This window comes from Globicephala melas, chromosome 12 (genome assembly GCF_963455315.2).
Source record: "Globicephala melas chromosome 12, mGloMel1.2, whole genome shotgun sequence".
NCBI classification, from domain to species: Eukaryota; Metazoa; Chordata; class Mammalia; order Artiodactyla; family Delphinidae; genus Globicephala; species Globicephala melas.
The window spans coordinates 36,669,342-36,682,487 of record NC_083325.1 but is presented as its reverse complement, the minus strand read 5'-3'; the positions used below and the strand labels follow the sequence as shown (position 1 = coordinate 36,682,487).

Genomic DNA, 13,146 nt, shown 5'->3' with positions numbered 1-13,146 from the left:
GCACTGATTAGTGCTATATGCAGAAACTGAATTTAGTCCATGTTTATTAGAAGTGTAATCTTCTAAATACTTACAAAATAACCGTGTGGAAAAAACTACTTTGCACTGCATTCAGAAATGTGATGCGTCTTCAACTGAAATGTTTTCAAAGATTACTATTTATATCAGAAATTAAAAGATTTCTTAAGCTTTGAATAATCAATGCTACACATTAAATAGAGAAAAGATGCCATCATTACAATATTAACAGCAAGTATTACCATTTTTTTTTTTTTTTTTTTTTTTTTTGCGGTACGTGGGCCCCTCACAGCTGTGGCCTCTCCCGTTGAGGAGCACAGGCTCCGGACGCACAGGCCCAGCGGCCATGGCTCATGGGCCCAGCCGCTCCGCGGCACGTGGGATCCTCCCGGACCGAGGCACGAACCCACGTCCCCTGCACTGGCAGGTGGACTCCCAACCACTGCGCCACCAGGGAAGCCCTACAATTTATTTGGAATTTAAACCGCACTTCTACAAATAAAGATCTTGTCTAAAATATTAAAATACATGTAAATCAAGGCAATTAAAGTAAAATGTTAAAAAATTCATAAATAAATACCACATACCAGAAATAGCTTCTCAAGGAGATATACAGTAAAGTAGGCAGGCTTTATTAATATTAGTGTTCACCCAACCACCCAACAAAAGATGTCTGGATATCACCATTATGGTTTTATACCGCTCCTTTCCATTTGTGGCAGCATAATTCATTCATCTCCAAATGTTTAAAACTTCTGAAAGGACTATGCATATGTGTATGCTTGTTATCTATGAGATTATGAAATATCAACATTGGAAGAAATTGTTTCACCTTCACGGCAGCAGACTCAAAGCAGATGAATCATGGAATAGCATATGGTATAGAAAGAAAAAAACCAATTGTCAGTAAACTAATCATGAACATGCCAGCCAAACCTAAAGACAACTATGATTTTAAACAAAACAGGGGACTTCCCCACCTACCTAAGCATCATGTCCCAGCTAGAGAGGATGATTCTGTGACAAGACATACTGTGACATGTGTGAGAGATGAGCAGCATCAGGGACCAGGTTCATAAAAAAAAAGGCCATTACCCCCCTACGGTCTAACAGATTCCAGGCACATGAATCAGAAAAGAAACTGAAGGGTCCCACATGACTTAATGAATTGCCCATTTCATGTTAATGCCCCCAAAGTGGGGCGGAGGGCAGGGGAAAGGAGAATTTAATCAACTTTATTGGTCTGCGAGACTAAGAGAAGGCACATTTGTTCCAAGAATTTCAAAATACTTCACAAATTAATTAATCTCTACTGAATTATGAATTACATCCAGCCCTGCCATATACCTTGATGACAAACACTGATAGTTTCCTTTTAGGGAATTCCCCCATAACAATATAACATATTATATTATATAACAATATATTATATAATAATATAATGTGGTCTTTACTCCCTACATTCTCCCTTCTCAGACAGGGAATCTTAGGGTCATCTTTCATATCTAGTTCTCCCCTTTATAATAGCTTTTTTCTCCCTTCCTCATTTATTCAAAGCACCTCAAATACCTGCCCTTTTCTATTTATTTTTATCTACTAAAACTTTATACCTATACTCTTAAGCATCTCTTTTCTTCATTATCCACTGATTACTAGCTCCTTATGGATACTAGCTAGGCCACTTTTACCTTTGTATCTTCAGTGCCTAAAACAATGCCAGGCACACAGGAGGTGCTAACTAAATGTTTAGAGAAAGAATCATAATAGGATCACAGGATCAAATAATTCATAGTTAGAAGGAAACCTGGTCTAATCTTCCACTCCCACATGACATGGAAGTTCCTCTGCAGCATCCCTACAAGCATCCTTCAAGCATCCAGCCCATGCTTGAAAACTGCCAGTGACCAGAAGCTTATTACCTTACAGGAAAGCTGTTCTACCACTGGAAAGTTCTAATCAATTTAAAGATCATTCCTTCATTTTTTTCATTCAACAGAAACTGAATGTTGATTATATGCCAAACACTAAACTAAATTTAGTGGCTCAAAAGTGAATCAAATATAACCCTTAAAATAGGTTAAATATAGGTTAGTAGAGAGAGGTAGGGATATAAGCAAGTAAGTGTAATAAAGCGTTACTGGTCCTATCATAAGAATACATACTGGGTAGACTGGGGGGACTAAGAAGAGGTGGCGATGCTTGAGCTTGAGGTGAAGGCTAACACCACCTTCTAAGAACTTCTACAGTAGCCCCAGTTTCTCTTCAATAGTGCTCTTTTTAAATATTAAAAGATAATAACATAGTGGTTAAGAACATGGACTCAAATCAAAATGAAATCAGCACTGGCTCTACCTCTTACTAGCTGTGTGACCTTGAGGGAGTTACTTAACTTCTGTAACTTCATTTCCTCCTCTGAGACGAGATATAATAATATCTACTTCATAGGATGAGGATTAAACTACTATTTACAAACAGTATTTAGAGTAATGTCTGGCACATAGTAAATGTCTGTAATTATAATTATTGTTATTATTATTCAAACATTACTCACATGTTTTCACTATACCATTTACCATCTCTGAACACATTCCTCTGTCTTTTTTAAAATCTTGTGCCCAGACTGGGCTCGATGTTAGATATGGAACACTAGACTCCAGGTGAGTTATAACCACTACAATTTTTTATCACTTTTCCTATTTGCTCTGATTTAACAAGGATACTGTCTCCAAGATATGTGCAAGTTCCTTCAGAACTTTGGAATTTAATTTGTCCAAGTCCCAAATTTGTTGTTCCTTATTTTGTGCTCTCACCACAATCATCATGAACTAACCCTCATCTCCTAATAGAAATTGCTTTTTCTATGTATGAGCACTTGTTATGTTATAAAATTAATTCTAAAAGACCACTTTTGTCGGATGGAGATGGAAAGTGCAACTGTGATAGTACGTAAAAGAGGGAACTTAAGCTGGAAAGGATTTGAAGGGGAAGTGTCAAGGCATAGCAGGAAAGCATACATACATCAGTAGATAAATGATATACACATGGAGATAGGGGCAGTGATTTGGGGACTGTGGATCCTGCCCACTGAGCTTGGGCATTCCTTCAGAATCTTTCTCAAAGGATGGGTGCAGCCACTAATGCATTCACTCATTCATTCCACAAATGAATATTTAGTATTTTGTATGACCCAGGCCCTGTTCTAGGCACTGAATATACAGCACTGAACAAAACAGACAATGTCCTTGCCCTACCTCCCTTCAGGAAGCTTGCATTTGAGTGTGGACACAGAGAACAAAAAATAGTTTTAAAATAATGTCAGAAAGCAATAAGAACTACAGAGAAAAATAAAGCACAATACGGATGGAGGCTTTAGGAGGATGCTGTTTTAAGTAAATGACCAATAAAGAGAAGTAAAAACGCCTCCCTGAGGAGATGACATTTGAGTACAGATCCAAATGAAGTGAAAGAACAGGTGATATGATTATTTGGAGAAAGCGAGTTTGAGGCAGAGAACAGCAAATGCAAAAACTCTGAGGTTAGAATGTGCCTGGGACAACTGAGGAAAGGTAGGCCAGTGTGGCTTGTGGGGAGTGAGTGAGAGGGATATTCAGAGGATGAAATTAGCAAGGTAGTCAGGGGCCAGGTTACACTGGACGTTTCTGATGAGAAGCCATAGGGTTTTAAAAAGCAGAGAATTATAATTTATGTTTTAAAGAGGGATCAGGGCAGGGCTTCCCCGGTGGCGCAGTGGTTGAGAGTCTGCCTGCCGATGCAGGGGACACAGGTTCGAGCCCTGGTCTGGGAGGATCCCACATGCTGCGGAGCGGCTGGGCCCATGAGCCACAACTACTGAGCCTGTGCGTCTGGAGCCTGTGCTCCGCAACAAGAGGGCGTGATAGTGAGTGGCCCCCGCTCGCCGCAACTGGAGAAAGCCCTTGCACAGAAACGAAGACCCAACACAGCCAAAAATAAATAAATAAATTAATTAATTAAAAATATATATACATATATATAAATAAATAAAGAGGGATCAGGGCAAGAGTAAAAGCAAGGAGACCATTAGGAAGCTATTGCAGTGGTCCAGGTGAGAGAAGATGATGGCTTGAACTAGAATGGCAATGCTAGAGGAAACAGTATGTCGATAGATTTGAGATATATTTTAAAGGGGACTTGTTGAAGAATTGGGTGTGGCATACAAGAGAAAAACTCAAAGGTTTTTGGGCTGAGCAACTACGTTTACTGAGATAGGAAACACTTGAGGAGAAGTAAATTTAGCTTGGGGGAATCGAGGGTTTGGTGTGGACATGTTAAGTTTAAGGTGTCTATGGACATATAAGTAGAGACATCAAGTAGTCTGAAGTTCTGGGTGAAGTGGTGGCTGGAGATTATATTTGGGAGTCATCAACAATGTAAAGGTAGTGTTTAAAGTCATGGAACTGAATCAGCTCTCCTTAAAAAGTGAGTGGAGAGATCATAAGGGTGGGGCCCTAATCTAATTTGACTGGTGTCCTTATAAGAGCAAGAGACACCAGATGGCTCTCTTTGCATGTGCACACACAGAGAAAAGGCCATATGACAACGAAGTAAGAAGATGGCTGTTTACAAGTAAGGCAGAGAGGCCTCATCAGAAACCAACCCTCACAGCACCTTGGTCTTAGACGTCTAGCTTCTACAACTGTGAGAAAATAAATTTCTGTTGCTTAAGAAGAAAAAAGTGGAAAGAGAGAAAGAGGTCCAAGGTCTGAGCTCTGCGACATTCCAATCTTTAGAGGTGTTAAAAGATCAGGTTAGTCCTCTACTGACACCTAGTTTGGGTACTCATTAGGATCAAGGTATGTCCATCATTTCAGATTTCCAAATGTCTTGTGTCCTAGCAGTATCCCTAACACCAGATTTTGGAATAAGAAGGTATAAACAAATTAATAAATTAATTAATGCATTTTTATAAAACAACCTGTGGGGAAGCATAAGGTTTCCAAGTACACTGGTGCCAAAGATATTCCTGAATATAGTAATGGAGATAACCAGAATTAGGGGAAAAAAAGTAGTCTGAATCTCAGGAAAAGAATATTCTAGCCCAGACAGTAAAGTATCTCCACCTGTATCCCCAAAAGGTTAGTTCTTAAGCTCTCCAAAATGGAAAAAGCCTATGTAAGATTTGGCAGGACAAGAAGGAAAAAGGGCACCAAGATACTGTCCTACTCCACTACAAGGAACTGGAGAATTCAACAGCTCAGAAAATGAGAAAGAGCAGACAAAGAAGCAAAGGGAGACACCTCCAGAGCACATTTGAGTTTGAGAAGAGATCCACAGGATGAATAAATGAGAGGGCCCATGGGATTTCCCAACATTGTTCCAATTTTAATGTCGTTCCTTGTGCAGAAGATGACTAAGGCAAAATAGGAACTGAAACTTTTCCTTTTCTCCGATACCCTGTCAGACAGGAAGTATCTTCCTTGCTAGTTCTGCTCTGACCATGTTTCTTCCTATTGCTTTTATAATTTTTTCCTTCTCATTTTCTTCAATAAGCTCATACCAGAGAGGTGTGCTTTCTCTTTAAGAAACTAAGAAATGATTCCCATGATATTCAGATGGTTCTTCAAATTGGTTTCTCTTAACCTTATGTTGAGTACTTGATTAGAAGTGAAATGGAACTGGGAAAAGAAAGAGAAAATTTTACCAGATGACATCATTAAGCAAAACAAAACTTAAGCAACCACAAGAATCCGAGTTTCATTCACTCAGTAGATCAAAAATATGCGAGTGCCTCCTATATATGCCAAGTACACAGATGGGGATACAATGGTGAATGATGCAGGCATGTATTGGTAGAACATGCGTAGAATACGGCCGAAAATCTCATCTCAGAGAAGTGGAGATATTGGTTAAGACAGATGACTGCTTCCTAGAAGAGGCAGTTTAGTAGCCATAAAGAAGAGAAATATTATATCATACATCATGTATTGACCGATACATCATGGTCTCATGTATTGAAGAACTGGTGCAGTAAATAACTGTGAATGAGCTATTTTATAATGGTGATCGCAGCAATTTAATTGAATTCAGTATTCTCACTGGCTAAGGAAACTCCCCCCCAGATCATGTGATTATTATGACATCTGGGGAGAAGTGAAAAGTAAAGGCATGCAGGATCAGTACTAGAAATCAACATTGGGTGATACGTTCAATCCATCAGGCAGCCAAGACTGATCCCATGAAATCATCAGGAGACATGGGAGACAGCAGGTGCTAAACACTACAATCCAGAGAGGCAACAAAGTATTATGACCCCTGGAGTGAATTCTAGGGTTGAAGCAAATATTTAAAGTATCAATATTATAAACCATTCCTCTGGAGGCCCAGTGAATTTGCATCAGGATGAGACCCAATACCTCCCTCAACCCTGCCCCACAATCCAATCCATGGGATAAATTCTGGAGAAACTCATAACTATAGACAGACAAACAATTTTACATTGAGGAAATCTATAATGAAAGGTAGGGTCACTGATCATTTTAACAGATAACCTGCTGGAAGAGAGATAACATGTTTTCTGTAATTTATTCCTTCATTCAGCAAACATTTTTTTTTTTTCGCGGTACGCGGGCCTCTCACTGTTGTGGCCTCTCCCGTTGCGGAGCATAGGCTCTGGACACGCAGGCCCAGCGGCCATGGCTTACGGGCCCAGCTGCTCCGCTGCATATGGGATCTTCCCGGACCGGGGCACGAACCCGTGTCCCCTGCATCAGCAGGTGGACTCTCAACCACTGTGCCACCAGGGAAGCCCTCAGCAAACATTACTGGGTATAGAGGGAAATCATGCCTGACTAATCCATTAAAGTAGAGAGACAAAAGTGAATGTAGTTAAGACAAGAATAAGAAAAAACCATTTAATTGACTCACTATAGGGAATTGACTAAGGAAAAGAAACAAAAGAACAAGAAACAAACAGGTATTTTTTTCTAGATAGAGAAGTGCTAACAATGGGGTTTCCCAAAGATTTCTGTGATGTTATTCAACATATGGAACAGATACATTCCTGGAAATTTGCCTGCTAAATCTATTTCAAATTACAAAATCTCATTTTCTCACTTATTCTCATTATAAAATGAGTGATGCTACAGTTTAATTCCTAATGTAATTTTAAATCCAGCTCTTTTATATATATGTGTATATATATAATAATTACATAAAATAAGCGATTGTTCTTAGAAAATACAATATTTTATGAAATGCACGAAAGAACATGGTACAAAGGTAAATCTTGTATTTGCCAGTAGTTTTAAGGATTTAAAGGATAAAAACAGTGGTAAGAAGTGAACAGGACAGCACATTACTTTTGTACAAAATCTTATAATTTACAGAGGACTTTAATACACACCATCTCTATAATTCATATGAAATGCCAGTACAACTCTGGTACATAGTAAGTACGTAAGTTAAAAAATAATAGTAACAAGGTTAATCCTCATACTAATTCACAATCAGAAGGGTAAAGTAACTAACCAAAGGTCTCATAATTAGTGGAGAAGTAGAGACCAAGACATAGGACAAATCCTATGTCCCCCCACAACCGGCCCGCCTAGAAACTAATATCCTTTAACTCTCACTCAGTTGATTTCCATGCAGTAGCCCATCTGGTTTTCTTCTCTCCAGCTTCTTCTTCAACCTAAATCAGCTTCCCTCTAAACCAGTGGTTCTCAAGTGTGGGGATGATTTTGGCCAGCAGGGGACATCTGGCAATGTCTGGTGACACTGTGGTTGTTGCAACTGTATATGTCAGCCAGTTCCATTGAGGCTCACCTGAACAAATCACCTGTAAATGAGTTGCTGTGGAGGCAAAGGTGTTGTCCATGTTCCAACAAGCAGATGATTTGGAAGCTTCTCAAAATCTAATCAACACTTTTCTCATAAAGAAAAGGTAACAAATGAGGACCAGGTCAAATATTTTAAATGGAGTGGTGAGCAGTGCACAGTTCAGATCAGAGCCTGGAGGAAGCCTGTACCAAATGTCTGTAACTCTGTTCAGGGATATGTCTCTGATAACTAATGCCAGTTGTCAAGAAAGAAAAAGCCCAAGGGCAAGTCAGAGCCCTAACCATAGCCTGATAGAAATATCCTGTAAGAACATCTCCTTGCTTTTGTTCTAATTCTCGGTTCACCAATCAGCCTTCTTATCTATAATTTAGTCCCTTGAGTAATTCATCCATCAGGTGGGGGGCACTGAAGCTATGAATATATATTTGATAACCCAGGAGTTCAGAGTAAAGAGGACAGGGCTTAGAATTAGGCCTTGAGGAACCCTAACATTCAAGGACAGGGGAAAGAAGCATAGGCCTGAAAAGGACACAGAGAAGAATGCTGGAGAGGTAGGAAGAATATTAGAAGAGCAAAGTGTCATCGAGAACTAACAGAAAAAAGTATTTTAAGAACACTGGAGTGGTCGGTACTGTTGAATCCTCCTGTGTATTTTAGATGATGCTTTAAAAAAAAAAGTCTATTGGATTTAGTAATACAGAGGGTTTTTTGTAATCTCAGTGTAAAAGGTTTTCAGTGTAATCAGGAGAAAAGTATAGCTGAAGTTGGTTAAATGCTGAGTGAGCAACAGAGAAATGGAGACCCCAAACAGAAATTCTTTTGAGAAATTTGATTCTGAAGGAAAGGGATAAGATATGGTGGTACCTGAGATGAATACTAATTGTGTTTATTTGATTGAGTAGAAAAGAGTAGAGCCTATTTAAGTTGACCAGAAATCTCAAGGAATTCCAAATAGCCAAAACAATTTTGAAAAAGAAGAAAGTTCTCACACTTCCTGATTTCAAGACATATTATAAAGCCACAATAATCAAAATAGTGCGGTACTATCAAAAGACAGATCTACAAGCCAATGGAACAGAATAGAGAGCCCAGAAATATACCCTCACAAATATGATCTTCAAATGATCTTCAACAAGAGCCAAGATCACTCAATAGGGAAAGAACAGTCTCTTCAACAAATGGTGCTGGGAAAACTGGATATCCACATGCAAACAGTGAAGATGGACCCTTACCTTACACCATACACAAAAATTAACTCAAAATGGATTAAAGACCTGGACTCAGACCCAAAACCATAAAACTCCTTGAAGAAACCATAGGGGAAAAGCTTCATAACGTTGGATTTGAAAATGATTTCTTAGATATGACACTAAAAGCAAAAATAGACAAACGTGACTACATAAAACTTTTGTGCATCAGAGGACACAATTAACAGAGTGAAAAGGCAACCTACAGAGTGGGAGAAAGTATTTGCAAATCATGTATCTGACAAGAGATTAATATCCAAAATATACTTTTTTAAACTCCTATAACTCAACAACAACAAAAAAATCAAAAAACCCAATTAACAAATGGGCAAAGGACTTGAATGGACATTTCTCCAAAGATGATATACAAATGGCCAACAAGCATATGAAAAGATGCTCAACATCACTAATCTTTAGAAAAATGCATACCAAAACCACAATGAGATATCACCTCACACCCACAAAATAGCAACTATCAAAAAAAAAAGAACACAGGGCTTCTCTGGTGGCGCAGTGGTTGAGAGTCCGCCTGCTGATGCAGGGAACACAGCTTCGTGCCCCGGTCCAGGAAGATCCCACGTGCCATGGAGCGGCTGGGCCTGTGAGCCATGGCCGCTGAGCCGGTGCGTCCGGAGCCTGCGCTCCACAACGGGAGAGGCCACAACAGTGAGAGGCCCGCATACCGCAAAAAAAAAAATAAAATAAAATAAAAAATAACAAGTGTTGGTGAAGATGTGGAGAAACTGGAACCCTTCTGTACTGTTGGAGGGGCTGTAAAATGGTTCAGCTATGAAAAACAGGAGGTTCCTCAAAAAATTAAAAATAAAACTATCATCTAATTCAGCAATCCCATTTGTGGGTATATAAGCAAAAGAAATGAAAGCAGGGTCTTCGAGAGCTATTTGTACACCCATGTTCACAGCAGCACTATTCACAACAGCCAAGAGAAGGAAACAATCCACATGCTCATCAACAGATGAATGGATAAACATAATGTGGTAAATACATCCGGTGGAATATTATTCAGCGTTAAAAAGGAAGACAATTCTGTCACATGCTACAACATGGATGAACCATGAGGACATTATGCTAAGTGAAATAAGCTAGTCACAGAAGGACAAATACTGCATGGTTCCACTTACATGAGGTAGCTAAAACAGTCAAACTCATAGAAGCAGAGAGTAGAATGATGGTTGCCAGGGGCTGGGGGTAGGGGTAAACGGAGTTGTCATTTAAAGGGTAGAGTTTCAGTTTTGCAAACTGAAAAAGTTCTGGACATGTTTCACAACAATGTGAATATACTTAACACTACCAAACCGTACAGTTAAAGATGTGTTAAGACGGTAAATTTTATGTGTTTTTTACAATAAAATATTTGTTTAATTAAAAAGTTTCAAGTTTGGGACTTCCCTGGCGGTCTGGCGGTTAAGACTGCGCTCCCAATGTAGGGGGCCCAGGTTTGATCCCTGGTCAGGGAACTAGACGCCACGTGCCACAACTAAGACCCAACACAGCCAAATAAATAAATAAACATTAAAAAAAATTTTAAAAGTTTATTGGAAAGGTCCAGTTGACAGAAAGGATTATTTTTAAAAAGCAGGCATCTGTGGCAAAAACTCTTTCTAAGCATTTTAAGTATGTTAACTTACTTAATTCTTATAATAAACCTATGAGTTAGGTATTTTTATATTCATTTTATAGTTAAGTGAACTCTGGCACAAACAGGTGAAGTAACTTCCCCAAAGTCACACGGCTAATAAGCCAAGATTTGATACCAAGAAGAATGGAGCAGTCTGCACTTTCCACCAGTAAGAGAAGGGACAATCATGTGGGGTTCTGAGGGAATGGGATCCAAGTCTATGCCAGAGGCTCCCAAACTTTCTCAGTTCATGGCACCCTCTGTGTCTCAGAAATTTTTATGGCTCCCCTAGTCCAAAAGAAATAACAGAATTCAAACAATTTAAGTATTTATATCCCAACAACTTGGTAGCCATTTGAAAACATAAGACACAGAGATTGAAAGAAAAATATATTTAATTCCTAAATAACCACATTACTTACTAATGGGATGTGTGCACTATTAGAAGTTGGGCACTACACAACTTCTCAAACCTTGGAATCAGACTGGAAACCCTTACCCTCATTGTGTTCTATGTTAATTCTTGTGTGGTACTTACTTGCTTTTTTATCACAGCAAGCTCTAAAAAACCAGCTTCATAGAGATATGACCTCCCGCAAAGGAATTTAGTGTGTTTTAATGTTGAAAATCTGCTCTACCTGGAGCTACTTGTTTGTGTAGAATCCAGCAGAAGTCTTGTGTTTTTCTTGAAATTTTAAAATATCCTGCAGGACTCCTGTGAATTCACTGTAATTCCCAGGGTGTATCAGTGCACAGTTTGAGAACTGTGGGTCTAGGTGGGATGCTTGGCTTTAAACAGGAGTAAAGATTATTCCTCTATTATGGCAGAAGGATGGATACAGATAGAGATTTATATGTTTGGCACATAGTGTTAACTGAGATCTCACAATTCAACCTAGGATTCTACCTAGACCAAGGGGACTACCAAATGATAGGTACTTCACTGTGGAAAGCCACTGTGAATATTTTACATTCAACACTATTTTATAAGAAGCATAGTTGCAGCTGCCTTTAATTTCAGTCACTTAAGTAGTATAAATGCTAACCTAATAGTTTTATTTTTTAACTTTATTTTTTAAAATAAGGGGTATAAATCACAATTTGGCAAAAGCACTTGATGTGTTTTCTCTACCAGCTATTTTGGCATATCTATAACACAATATTCTCAAATATCATGAATGTAAAGTTGCTGGGTTCTCACACCCAACCATATATACTAAGTATATATGTACATTTCTAATTGGCACATTCCAAACTGTGCATCTAATACAAAGTTCTAAGTTTGAAGTCATATTTTAAGTTTTTATATAAAAATTAAGTACAAGGACGAAAATATAATGCTCTAAAAGTCTTCTCATTAGCTAGCTATCGATGTAAAACTTTACTCTCCCTTTATAAAGTACATACATGTCTGGCATGTGTTTGTTTCCATTTTGTAAAATACACACGAAAATCAATGAGAGTCATTAGATTATTCAGATTTTGAACTCATTTAGCTTTAAACATATTTACTATTAACTGTAACTGGATATATGGAGGAAATTCATAGTCCTGAACTGGCTTCCTTTGTGGCAAAATACCTTGAAGCTTCCAAAACATTATTAGACCCAAATGCCAAGGGCAGAGGCAGGGAATTATGAGTTTCTTCAAAGAAATGTTTTTAAATGAAAACAATTAATAAAAGAGAAAGGACCATTTATGAAAAGAACAGGAAGGAAATGCTGATTGATGACACAAAGACACATTATTATGAAGAAGATAAAAATTTTGTGTCATAACCGTGTTCTAAAACTGGGTCCATATATTACTGTATATTTAAGAGTAAATAGTTAATGTATTGATGAATTATCATAGGTCATCAAACTTTGGATTGAATTAGTCAAGATACAATGTAAATTTTCTATTTTTCCTGGAAAGGAATGATTTTTTTTCCCTAAAAGAGTAATTATTAGGGCATGATATTAAACTGGCTAGCTGAACATTAAGATTACTCAGGTATAGTACTGTGTGTATGCAAACATACAGATACGCATTCTTATTCTTAATATAAACCTTTGTGGGGGTGACGGCCATGGGCATGCATCACTCAGAGCTCCTTCAGGAGGAACGAATGCTGGGAACACAGCTGACTGACCAAGACCAAATATTCCCTAGGTGGCTACTAGCCAATGGCTGAGCATGGTGTGGTACTAGTCCAACGGGGGACTCCTCTAATGAGCAACTTTGACTCAGGGACTCTCCTGTGGCTGAAATTTTCTGAGCACCATGCTGCAGCCTGAGGCTCCTTATACCCAGTCCTTTCTCCTCATCGCTCAGGGCTCAGACCAGCATCACAGTCAAAAGGCTCTCCTGCCTGCTTCCTTCCCCTTTATCTTTCACATCTCCCCATAAATCACTTGCTGTTTTAGCACTATCTTGACATCT

At 38.7% G+C, this 13,146-nt stretch overlaps 1 protein-coding gene across 2 annotated transcripts in view; it reads right to left on the bottom strand.

Moving 5' to 3' along the window:
- WDPCP (WD repeat containing planar cell polarity effector) overlaps window positions 1–13,146 on the bottom strand; it is a 255,661-nt gene that overhangs the window by 121,553 nt on the left and 120,962 nt on the right. The window lies entirely within an intron of this gene.